This window comes from Pan paniscus, chromosome 12 (assembly GCF_029289425.2).
Source record: "Pan paniscus chromosome 12, NHGRI_mPanPan1-v2.0_pri, whole genome shotgun sequence".
NCBI classification, from domain to species: Eukaryota; Metazoa; Chordata; class Mammalia; order Primates; family Hominidae; genus Pan; species Pan paniscus.
Genome location: NC_073261.2, coordinates 24,797,971 through 24,811,291, shown reverse-complemented (window position 1 = coordinate 24,811,291; position 13,321 = coordinate 24,797,971).

Genomic DNA, 13,321 nt, shown 5'->3' with positions numbered 1-13,321 from the left:
CTTCAGTAAAGTCTCAGGATACAAAATCAACGTGCAAAAATCACAAGCATTCTTATACACCAATAACAGACAAACAGAGAGCAAAATCATGAGTGAACTCCCATTCACAATTGCTTCAAAGAGAATAAAATACCTAGGAATCCAACTTACAAGGGACGTGAAGGACTTCTTCAAGGAGAACTACAAACCACTGCTCAACAAAATAAAAGAGGATACAAACAAATGAAAGAACATTCCATGCTCATGGGTAGGAAGAATCAATATCATGAAAATGGCCATATTGCCCAAGGTAATTTATAGATTCAGTGCCATCCCCATCAAGCTACCAATGACTTTCTTCACAGAATCGGAAAAAACTACTTTAAAGTTCATATGGAACCAAAAAAGAGCCCACATTGCCAAGTCAATCTTAAGCCAAAAGAACAAAGCTGGAGGCATCACGCTACCTGACTTCAAACTGTACTACAAGGCTACAGTAACCAAAACAGCATGGTACTGTTAGCAAAACAGAGATAGAGACCAACGGAACAGAACAGAGCCCTCAGAAATAATGACACATATCTACAACTATCTGATCTTTGACAAACCTGACAAAAACAAGAAATGGGGAAAGGATTCCCTATTTAATAAATGGTGCTGGGAAAACTAGCTAGCCATATGTAGAAAGCTGAAACTGGATCCCTTCCTTACACCTTATACAAAAATTAATTCAAGATGGATTAAAGACTGAAATGTTAGACTTAAAACCATAAAAACCCTAGAAGAAAACCTAGGCAATACCATTCAGGACATAGGCATGGGCAAGGACTTCATGTCTAAAACACCAAAAGCAATGGCAACAAAAGCCAAAATTGACAAATGGGGTCTAATTAAACTAAAGCGCTTCTGCACAGCAAAAGAAACTACCATCAGAGTGAACAGGCCACCTACAGAATGGGAGAAAATTTTTGCAATCTACTCTTCTGACAAAGGGCTAATATCCAGAATCTACAAATAACTCAAACTAATTTACAAGAAAAAAACAAACAACCCCATCAACAAGTGGGCGAAAGATATGAACAGACACTGCTCAAAAGAAGACGTGTATGCAGCCAAAAGACACATGAAAAAATGCTCATCATCACTGGCCATCAGAGAAATGCAAATCCAAACCACAATGAGATACCATCTCACACCAGTTAGAATGGCGATCATCAAAAAGTCAGGAAACAACAGGTGCTGGAGAGGTTGTGGAGAAATAGGAACACTTTTACCCTGCTGGTGGGACTGTAAACTAGTTCAACCATTGTGAAAGTCAGTGTGGCGATTCCTCAGGGGTCTAGAACTAGAAATGCCATTTGACCCAGCCATCCCATTACTGGGTATATACCCAAAGGACTATAAATCATGCTGCTATAAAGACACATGCACATGTATGTTTATTGCGGCACTATTCACAATAGCAAAGACTTGGAACCAACCAAAATGTCCAACAATGATAGACTGGATTAAGAAAATGTGGCACATATACACCATGGAATACTATGCAGCCATAAAAAGGATGAGTTCGTGTCCTTTGTAGGGACATGGATGAAGCTGGAAACCATGATTCTCAGCAAACTATCGCAAGGACAAAAAACCAAACACCGCATGTTCTCACTTGTAGGTGGGAATTGAACAATGAGAACACATGGACACAGGAAGGGGAACATCACACACCGGGGCCTGTTGTGGGGTTGGGGGAGGGGGGAGGGATAGCATTAGGAGATATACCTAATGTAAATGACGAATTAATGGGTGCAGCACACCAACATGGCACATGTATACATATGTAACAAACCTGCACGTTGTGCACATGTACCCTAAAACCTAAAGTATAAAAAAAAAAAGAATGCTAGGGAGGGGGGCAGAGGCTGAGAAACTACCTCTTGGGTACTATGTTCAGTACCTAGGTGATGGGATCATTCGTACCCCAATCCTCAGCTTCATGCAATACACCCAGGTAACGAACCTGCACGTGTACTCCCTGAATCTAAAGTAAAAGTTGAAAAAAAAAAAAAAAGAATGCCTATGACTTTGATGTCCCTAAGTTATATAAAGAAACCACTGCTGAAGGTGCCCTTTCCCCAGCCAGGGAAATTTGATCCCTTGAAACTCTTAAAAATACAGCAGTAATAATGATGGGAAAAGCTTCCATTGCCACAGATCTTTTGTTTACGTAACAAAGAAGTGCATGTTATCAGGAAATTTTGACAAGAAGTGGTTAAACCATGAAGGACTATTTCTTTGTTCGTCATCTTTCATCCAAGACCAAACTTCACTGGCATTCAGATAAGGAGGAGTTGGCTGGAGAGTGCTGCCCTGCCTTGGTATTTGGTGCACAGTCCTGGGAGGATCCTGGTGCTGGGACGATCCTGGTTTTGTAGATTCCTAGTGCCTAGAGGACACAGCTCAAGGAGAGAAAAGGACAGTTTGGGGCGACAGGTGGGTGGGCAGTCTTGAAAACTGGTAGCCACAGACGCCCGGTGAGAGTGAAGAAGGACAGGTGGCTTCATTCTGTGGTTGATGATTCCCTCATGGAAGTTCTTGTTCAGGTTTGTCTGTTGCTACTTTGAAATTTATTGTTTATTTGTATTCGTGTTCTTTTGACATTATTCTTTTTAATTTCAATGCCACTGCTTTTGTATGTAAATTAATTCATTTTTTAAAATTTTACTCTTTCAGGACATTGCACATTAACAAAGAGGCTAGAAGAGGATAATTAGTACAAATTAGACATTCATGCAACAGGCAGTGTTCAAAGAGGCTTCAAGTTCAAGGGAGCTCAGAGTTCCATTTTCCACCGAAAAGCTTTAAACAGACTGAATATTAGTGGACATTTTTGAATAATTTTAAAACATAATTTTACACCTGATCTTAGCCAGAAGGCTGAGAAGTGATAACAAAAGTGTCAGTATTCTGGAGAGATATTCCTCAGTTGTTATCACTTACCACAGTAACTAACATCGATGTTGGACATGCTGTTTTTATAACAACATTCTTTTTTTATATTATTCTTTAATTTTATAAGACTTCATAGGACACAGGCAATACAAATCTGCTATGTTATTCCTTTTTGTCTCTCCTTGTAATTTACAACCTGAAAATGTTGACTGTACAACAAACCAGAATGTTTTAAAAATCCCAAGCTAGATTGTGCTACTCCTTTTTTGTGGTTCTTTAGTAAGAGTCTGCCTGGAAGCTCTTTATGAGGGTAAAAAGGCTGGGATTTTGAAGGCAGAGAGTCAAATTCTTGCACTCCCCCATTTAAGATCTTTGTTGATGTAGGCAAGATTCCTCATTTACCTCAGGGATAGTGTCCTCACAGGGAAATTGACAAATAACCAGGAGAACATCTGGAATGTACACGGCAGGCAATCGGAGACACTTTTGCTGTTGCCTAGGAATGGATACACCCTGGTTAGAGTAAAGCGTATCTCTTCTCCACACCTTCCATTGTCTACTTTCTCTTTGAAACATCTTAGGGATAATTATTAGGAATAAATACTGAGAAAAATAGCAACGGCAATAAAAGTAGCTGCAATAATAATAGTAAAAGCTAATATTGATGTACGATGCACGAGGCACCGGGCTGTGCTTTACGTGAGATTCCTTCTTTACCTGAGATTCCTTCTTGTCACTACCATTTCATAAGGGAACTACTATAGCACATGCTACTGCTAAGAACCCCAAATGGGTTGAGAAACTTGATCAGGATCACACCTCCATGCTACTAAGCGACAGTCAGGATTTGTTTCACCAGATATCTCAGATCAATACTAATGAAGCTCTTTGGATACATAAAGGAATAAATTATGGTTCATTTCCATTTCAAATGGAAACAAATAACAAAGAAAATAAAAAAATTAAATTTTCTAGCCAACAGATTGATAATTTTTAAGTAAGGAATCAATTACAATTGGACATAAGATTGTCTGTACAGCTGTTGTCAACTTCTTGCAGCCAAACTCTGTGAGATCCATTCTTCTTGGTGGTCACATAGCAATGTTTACTTTAAAAGTTGTATAATTTCTGCTCCTAGTCTGAAGGATAAGTAATACAGCATTTCTACGGCCAAAACAAAGAAGAAAGCAGACAGGAATGTTCCAGGTTTTATAATTCTTCAAATTGTAATAGAATAGGTATTATATTAACAATTATAATTATAATTTAAATGTCAGAAATTTTAAATATTTTATGCATGTGTGATTATAGACACATTCTGCAAACTAAATTCATTAAAAATATTATTTCATTAGATACATATTTAATATTTTTTGTTTGTGATGTGTTTTAATATCTTAATATTATTAAATATGTGTTCTTAGGACCTGCTCAGTTAGGTAGGATTAAACATAACAGTCCTACTATCTAAGTAGTGGATTCTGACGTTAGAGATAATTATCCCTAAAAAGGGGGTTGCATAAATTTTAAAAGGAGGCTGTATATATTTAAATGGAAGTAAATTGATGTAACAGATGATCTTTATCTTTTTGGTAATAATCTTAAAATAATACAAAAAGGATCTTTGAAATAATTGTTGGTGAACACGTGCTATTAGAGCTGGGTGCATTCTTTCTTTGCATCGTTCCCAACTCAGGAAAAAGCCCCAGGGCATTGTGGGAAGTCGGAATTATAGTGTCTGAATTTTGAATAGTATTTGGCTGAATGTAAACATGACAACATTTTACTAATAGAGTACCTGAAGGGCCTGGTTTGCCGTGACTTGTAGAAATTAAACTTCTTTATTTGATTTCTCACAGAGCCCAGGGGACAGGCTGAGGCTCAATGGTAGCATCAACTAGCAATATCAAATTGTGCAGGTGTATCCTAGAAATTCCTTTTCTGTAGGCCATATTACAAAGTTTGATCAACTCAGTGTTTCATATCTTCAGTGAGATATATATTCTGAGAATCGAGCTCTCTAGTCATCACAAGATTGACAGCTGACCTCAGGGCTCAAGTACTGCATCAGTCAGCTTAGGCTAAGTTATGTGGTAGTAACAAACACGCTCCAAGTCTTTGTGGCTTATAAAAATCTAGGTTAATTTTTGGGTCATGCTACTCATCTGGTACAAGTCAGCTACATTTCTTGTACCCAGGATAAAGAAGCAGCTCCTGTCTGGAATATTGCCTGTTTCATGGCAGAAAATAATGAGACCACAACAGAGTCTCATATGAGATTTTAAAGCTTTTGCTCCATGGTGTCACATGCCACTTGCTCTGACATTTTCTTGGCCAAAGGAAGTCATATGGCCATGACTGATGTCATTGAATAAAAAATGTATAATCCTTTCCTAGAGAGGGGCATTCTAATTCATATGGCTAAACCTGATGTCAATGGTTTGAAGATATATTATCTTCCCACCAGAAAAGGTGGTGTTTATTTCAACTAGTAACACAACCTACCAGTTTCCTAAGAAGAAATTAGTAATCTAGCTTTGTCCAGAGCATATCCAGTATCTTATCCTAACAGATAAATAAGCTAAGGAGAAAAATAATTCTCCTCCAGTGTCTTTACGATTAGCAAATAGCCCTTCAGGCAGTAGACAAGACGTCTGATTCTGGCGAAGGCAGAAGTCAATGATTTCTTTGGTGGTTGGATGCCTCAAATGAAAAAATCTCCAGTTTGACAGCTGTATGTAAAGGGAGATATCTAGTCAGTAATTAGTTCTTTGTGCAAAAAGAACTAATTACTGACTAGATATCTATTAAGCATTAGCTCTTGTGGGAGAACCTGGGGGCAACAGTTATGCACCCACATATTTTGTGGACTTGAAGTGTGCAGAACTCAGCAGAGCATATTGTCAGGAAGCAGTGCTGTAGAACATGCTGGACACATATGCCAGAAGGGACTCTGCCCCGCAGGAGGCAATAGAGCAACGCCAGCCCATCTCTGTGGAGGGGCTAATATGCTATAATACTTCCCCGGGATTACTTACTGGGAATGTCCGGAGGCTCACCATGGCCATTGCAAGTGCAGTAGGGAGTTGTTTTTGCATGTCTTCATAATGTTACTTTGGGTTCAATATGGCCAATCTATTTAAAGTGGGGATTTGATAACCTAGTCCAATCTAATTGGAATATTTTTCTTTAGCTTAGTCAAGGGTCCAAACAATGAAATTTGAGCCCTGTCACCTCCTCTGTCTCTCACCAGGTGAATACAGCCTCTCAGACAGTGTCTCTGGCACAACAAAGATGACGGTTTGGTTCCCCATACATTTACCTGGTCAATATTCTTCAGGATTCAGCAGAAACCTTCCCTCTGGGACACTTTCTTTTTTAACCCTTTCACTGCCTTGCCAGGGCCCCACACAGTTTAGCCATCACTATCTGTCAGTCCAAGGACAGTAACTCCTCACTTAACATCATCCATGGGTTGTTGGAAACTGACTTTAAGTGAAACTCTGTATTTATAGGGAAATTAATGTTTAGGCTAATTGAACCTAAACAAGAGTTAGGTTCCTATGGCCTGTTGTTGGTCATAAAAACATCACCGAACTTCTAATATAAAGACCAAACTTCTAAATAAAGACTAAAACACTTCTAATATTAAACACTAAAATACATGTGAACTGTACAGACATTTAAAAAATAATAAAAACAAGATAATTATTTCCCTTCCTATCCCAGTTTGGGGTGGGAGGTGGCCAGTGCTTAGCCTGGTAGCTCAGGGTGCCAGGCGGGAACCAGTCCCGGATAGGACCCATCTCATCACAAGTTGCACTCACACACACAAACTCAGACTGGGCCCACGTAGGCACATGGATTCACCTAATGTGCATGTTTTTGGGATGTGCAAGGGAACCAGAGTACCTAGAGAAAACCCACACAGACATGGGGAGAACGTGCCAACTCCACACAGACTGTGGCCCCAGCAGAAATCAATTCTTTTTCTCATCCATGTTATAGTGTATTGATGTTATTCCAGGACCTGCTGTAGTCCATATACTTGTATATGTGTAACCATCAGCCTGCATTGGGTGATCTGTTTACATGTCTATCTCCCATAGTGAACTAAACATGTATCCTATGTCTGCTTCTTCAGAATAAATTAGGTATCTCTGTGTTCTCAGGTACCATCCATATCTTCTCAACCTTGTACCACTAGCAACTAAATGCTCAATAAAAGTTGATAAATTGGATTAGCTTCCAATTTGCCTGTGCTGGAAGGGTAGCACTTAAAATATCTGCCTATACTTTCAAGCAGAGAATTCTATGTGTTAATAATTGACGTTTCTTGAGTACTCACCGCAGACTACGCTCAATCCTTTATACGTGCTATTTCATTTCATTTAGTCCTCACTGAATCCCCATAAGCTCAGTATTAATGTCTCTATTTTATTGATTAAAAAATAAAATTGAGGATATGAGACAGATTAGGTACTACTTAGGGATTTTATGAGTCTTCAAATATTGCTGTCTATCTTCAAAAAGACAAATAAAAAGAAACTAGATATTAGTAACTTATGAAGGTGTAAGTTCTAGCTTCTGTCTTGAACACATCCTTAATATTTTTGAATACTAGATTCATTCCAACCAATATTTTTCCAGAGTTTCTTCCTGGTGTTGAGTAAAGCCTCTGATGTGTAAGCATATAAGATGGTAGGGAAATATGGCTAAACTTCTTTCTCAGAATTATGCAAGTGTTCTTGTACCTTACTTTCCTGAAGTCTGTACCATAAACATCTTATATGTCAATTAAAATTCAAATATACAATTGAATATCTTTCTATGCATTTTCATATCTCCATATATCATGCAGGAAATCAAATGTGACTGGTTTATCCAATGAGTTACATTTGCTAGGTAAGCAGGAAACAACTCCATTATTTCAAATCACTATTTCAAATGAGTTCTGATGCATTCCCTTCCTGAGCCAGGATGACAGAGCAGGAGAAGCTCAATTCTAAGCTGGTCACTTTGCCACATCAGGAGTTGGTGGCCTAAAGTACATCCAAATCAAGACTTGAACCTGGCATCCAGGAGAAAGCTGCAATTCTGCCCCCAGCTCAAGATCGACCCCAGCTTGAGGCCTCACAAGGGGGGAACGTGTCTAGCTTTGCTTTGTTTCTGCTTCCTGTTTCTCTGAGCTTCTACGCTTAGATGTTTCCAGCTCCTCTATAGTTGGGATGGAGGTAAAGGAGTGAGCTCTTTCCCAGCTGGGCTTTTGCACTAGGATCATGGGATTCCCTGTGTGGTACATAGCAAATGCTGTGCATTCTCTCACAGGACACTTTTATAGGCTCTTTCCAGATCTCACATGGGGCGTTCCCTTATTCAATGGTTCACCAACTTGGCTGCTGAGTTTTCTTTCTCACCCTTATGAAGTCCTCAGCTTGCCCTCTGGCTCACAGCTTCTTTCTGCTGGCGAGCCTTTTCAGGCAGACCTACCAGAACCATGCATGTCCACCCAGTGTTGGGAGTGCAAGCGTCTCCCACTCAGCCACTCTTCATGGCTCTCTGGTTAAAGGCAGCCTCTTGACTTCAGATTTCTGGGGGTATCATTTCTGTGCCTCTCAAACTGTTGGGACACAGGTCAATTCCCCAAATATTTTCATCATTCTCCAGGCCACAGAGCCCATTCACCTTAACTGGGAGTGGGAGTAAACATCCCCAGACACCTTTCCTGAAGGGAGATACACACTAACCTCCATCTCTTCAAGTAAGCCTCTCACTCTCTCCAATCAGCTTCTAGCCTTCTAATATCTAGGCTGGAGGATAGGAATTGGTAATGTGGTCACATAATTAAATTTGGCCACCCCTTTAGCAAAACATGAATGTGTGGTACAGGCAGAATGGTCCCCAAAGATGCCCATGCCCTAATTCCTGTGAGTATGCTATATTACTAGCAAGAAGGACTTTGCAGTTGTAATTAAGATGAGGGATCTTAAAATAGGGACATAATATTGGATTATTCCAATATGTTCAATCTAAGGACATGAGCCCTTAAAAGGAAAGAGCTGTGTCAGAGACAGCAATTGAGGTTAGTGAGATTTAGAGTGTGAGAAAGATTCAATCTGTTGTTCTTGGTTTTGAAGACAAAGGGAGCCACCAGCCAGTGAAAGAAGGTGGCCTATGGAAACTGGGAATAACTCCTGGCTAGCAGTCAGCAAGGAAATGGAGGCTTCATTTCTACAACCACAAGAACTGGATTCTGCTGACATTCTGGGTGAGCTGGGAGCAGATTCTTCCCCAAAACCTCCAGATAAGGAGTCCAGGCCAGCTGCCATTTTCATTTTCACCTTGTGATACCCTAAGCAGAGAACCTACCTAACCTGCCTAGACTTCTGAGTGACAGAGCTATGAGATAATAAATTTGTGTTGCTTTAAACTGGTGAATTTGTGGTGACCTATTACAGCAAGAATAGAAAAATGAATACAGATGGTTTGGCTTCTCTTTTGAGAATGCAGGAGGTGATTGTCTCCATACTATATTCACCTTTGGGGTCTCTGCCAAGACTACCAGAAAAGTCCCATTTAATATTGTGTTGCATATTTTCTTTTCTAAGTCAATGCTCAGCCACCTGCTGCTTCTCCAGGGTCTACAGAGGCCAGCAGGTCCATCAAGAAGAGCAACACCTGGGGAAATTCTGGGCGACAATCAGGAAAGGAGCAGTAGATTAATATTTTATATATTGCTCTTAAAAGAGAGCTAAATGTTTACTTTAATACACAGTTTCCCTCTATTTTATTGAGCTATATATAGAGAATGGAAATAAAAGCTTACATTCATGTTTCTAAAACCCATGATTTTAAATCCAGCCTGCTCAGCTTCATACAAATTCTCAGCCGCCTACATTTCTCTTCTGTTTGCATTTCCCCATTTCTCAACAATAAAGTATAGAAGAGTAGGAGGCAGCGTGCAAGGTTAAATTCATTATCATTAATTGGTTGCTAATGTAGAAAGAAGTGATCAAATACAACTTTATGTACTGTTTTGAAAGTAGGGCTAGACATTCTGCCACAATATTGATGTCTCAGGGGTGGAAGGATGAAGTGGGATTCAGGAACACATAGCAGGTGTATTAATGTGAGCTATAAAATGAGCTTTCTGAATCTGTATTTTGAGGGCTACAGAGTCTCTGCACTAACTGCTAATCTCCCACTTGGAACAGTCACTACAGCAGAGGAATAAAGCCAACACTGAAGCCATTAAACCTTGCATAGTTTCTTGTGTGTTGACTCTTGGACTTCAAGAGTGTATGGTACTTCTCAGCTGAATCAGTCAGAGTGGGCTAGGGTGCTTGTATTAGTCAGGGTTTTATAGAGAGACAGAACAAAGATATATATACACACACACACACACATATATATATTTATATACATATGTGTATATGTGTGTGTGTGTGTATATATATATATAACAAATTCTCAGCTGCCTGTATTTCTCTTATGATCATGTAAGTTAATACCAATGAGCTTCTTAGGTATTAACTTACATGATCACCAGGTCCCACAATAGGCTGTCTGCAAGCTAAAGAGCAAGAAAAGCCAGTCCAAGTCCCAAAACTGAAGAACTTGGAGTCCAATGTTCAAGGGCAGGAAGCATCCAGCATGGGAGAAAAGTGTAGGCTGAAAGGCTAGGCCAGTCTCTCATGTTCACATTTTTCTGCCTGCTTTATATGCGCTGGCAGCTGATTAGATTGTGCCCACCAGATTAAGGGTGGATCTACTTTCCCCGCCCACTGACTCAAATGTTAATTTGTTTGGCAACACCCTCACAGACACACCCAGGATCAGTCCTTTGTATCCTTCAATCCAATCAAGTTGACACTCAGTATTAACCATCACCAGTCCATCCCTTGGCAACTTTAACCCATACACATCTCATGAGATCATACATAATCTTCAAATAAAGACAATAATAAGGTCATAATTATACCTAACATAATAAACTATCCTTCATACAACCATAAATGCACCAATCTCCAACACAAATACTACTACATAGAGTTAACAATACTTAAATGCTGATATGAAGTCAATAAATCTTATGTCATATGATAAAAGAAAAAGATAATTAAATGAAGATATTTTCTTAGTACAAGTGTATACATGCACAAATCTGTTTTAAACAAAAGGAAGAGGAAATACTCGTGACAATTACAGTCCCCATTTCTGCAGCTGGTCACGTGGTCATAGCTGGTATTGATGACTACCTTCCTCTACTACCCATTCTGTATTCTCTTTGCCTTCAGCAAGCACCTTAGCAGGTCATGGTTTTTATTTTTCCTGGTGGAGTGACACAAACCTTCATTCCTGAAGGGTCTGGGCCATTTGTAGTCCTGCCTGAATTGGGCTGTTGTAGTTTCCCATTGACCTTAATCACAGGGCATGTCACCCCAGCCAACATGGTAACTCCCTTCTTAGCCTGTTGACTTAAAGGTAGGAGGAGCCCAAAGTGTCCAGGTGGCAATCTTAACTTCCAATGTAATGGGATTGTTGTTGTGTCTCCTGGTGGCAGTGTTCCTCCCTCTGAAACTAAGACCTCTAGGCCAGCAGAACGTAATGTTGCAGGCACAGGAAGCAAAAATTTTGCTAGTGGATCACTAGGGGTGATGGTGAGTGGTGCCACTTCCACGTCCACCCCTTGATTCCTGGACCTGTGAATCCTGGCTATGGGAGAAACAGTACCATATATTGGACACTGATTCAGAGCATACATGGCTTTCTGGAGAACTTTGCCCCAGCCCTGCAAAGTATCGTCACCTAGCTGCCATTGTAATTGTGACTTCAAAAGGCCATTCCAACATTCTATCAATCCAGCTGCTTCAGGATGATGGAGAACATGGTAAGGCCAGTGAATTCCATGAGCATGAGCCCACTGCTGCACTTCTTTAGCCATAAAGTGAGTGCCTTGGTCAGAGGCAATGCTGTGTGGAATACCATGATGGGGGATGGGGCATTCTGTGAGTCCACGAATGGTAGTCTTGGAAGAAGCTTTGCATGCAGGATAGGCAAATCCATATTTGGAGTAAGTGTCTATTCCAGTGAGGACAAACCTTTTCCCTTTCTGTGATGGAGGAGGTCCAATATAATCAACCTGCCAACAGGTAGCTGGCTGATTACCCTGAGAAATAGTGCCATATGAGGGCTCAGTGTTGGTCTCTGCTCTAGGCACTCAGCAGTGGCTGTGGACAGGTCAGCCTTGGTGAGTGGAAGTCCATGTTGCTCAGCCCATGTGTAACTTCCATCCCTGCCACCATGGCCACTTTGTTCATGGGCCCGCTGGGGGATGACAGGAGTGACAGGGGAAAGAGGCTGAGTGATATTCACAGAATGGGTCATCCTATCCACTTGATTTTTAAAAATCCTCCTCTGCTGAGGTCACCCATTTGTGAGCACTCACATGGGATATCAATATCTTCACGGTTTTTGATGACTCAGAGCGTTCCATCCACACACCTCTCCCTTAAAGTTCTTTGTCACCAATTTTTTGATCATGCTTCTTCCAAGTCCCTGACCATCCAGCCAAACCATGGGCTACAGACCATTAATTCGCATATAACTGTACATCTGTCTACCTTTCCTTCCATGTAAAGTGCACGACCAGGTGCACTGCTTGAAGTTCTGCCCACTGAGAAGGCTTCCCTTCACCACTCTCCTTCAGTGATGTCCTAGAAAGGGCTGTAGTGCTACAGCTGTCCACTTTCAGGTGATGCCTGCATATCGTGCAGAACCATCTATGAACCAGGCCCTTGTCTTCTTTTCCTCTGTCAGTTGATCACAGGGAATTCCCAATGAGGCCATCGGTGCAGGCTGGGGGAGAGAAGGCAGGATGGCAAGAGTGGAGACCATGGGCATTTGAGCCACTTCCTTATGTAACTTTCTTTTGCCTTCAGGACCTGCTCGAGCCCAATTACATATATACCACTTCCATTGGATGATGGAGTGCTGTTGTGCATGACCCACTTTATGGCTAGATGGGTCCAAAACACCCAGTTCATGATAGGCAGTTCGGGTCACATTGGTGACTTGATGATCCATAGTCAAACGTTCAGTTTCCACCAAAGCCCAGTAACAGGCCAAGAGCTGTATCTCAAAAGGAGAGTAATTATTTGCAGAAGATGGCAGGGCCTTGCTCCAAAATTCTAGAGGCCTCCACTGTGATTCATCTATTGGAGCCTGCCAAAGGCTCCAAAAAGCATCCCTATTTGCCACTGACACCTCAAGCACCGTTCGATCTGCTGGGTCTTATGGCCCAAGTGGCAGAGCAGCTTGCACAGCAGCCTGGACCTGTTGCAGAGCCTTCTCCTGTTATGCACTCTACTCAAAACTGGCAGCCCTTTGGGTCACTCAA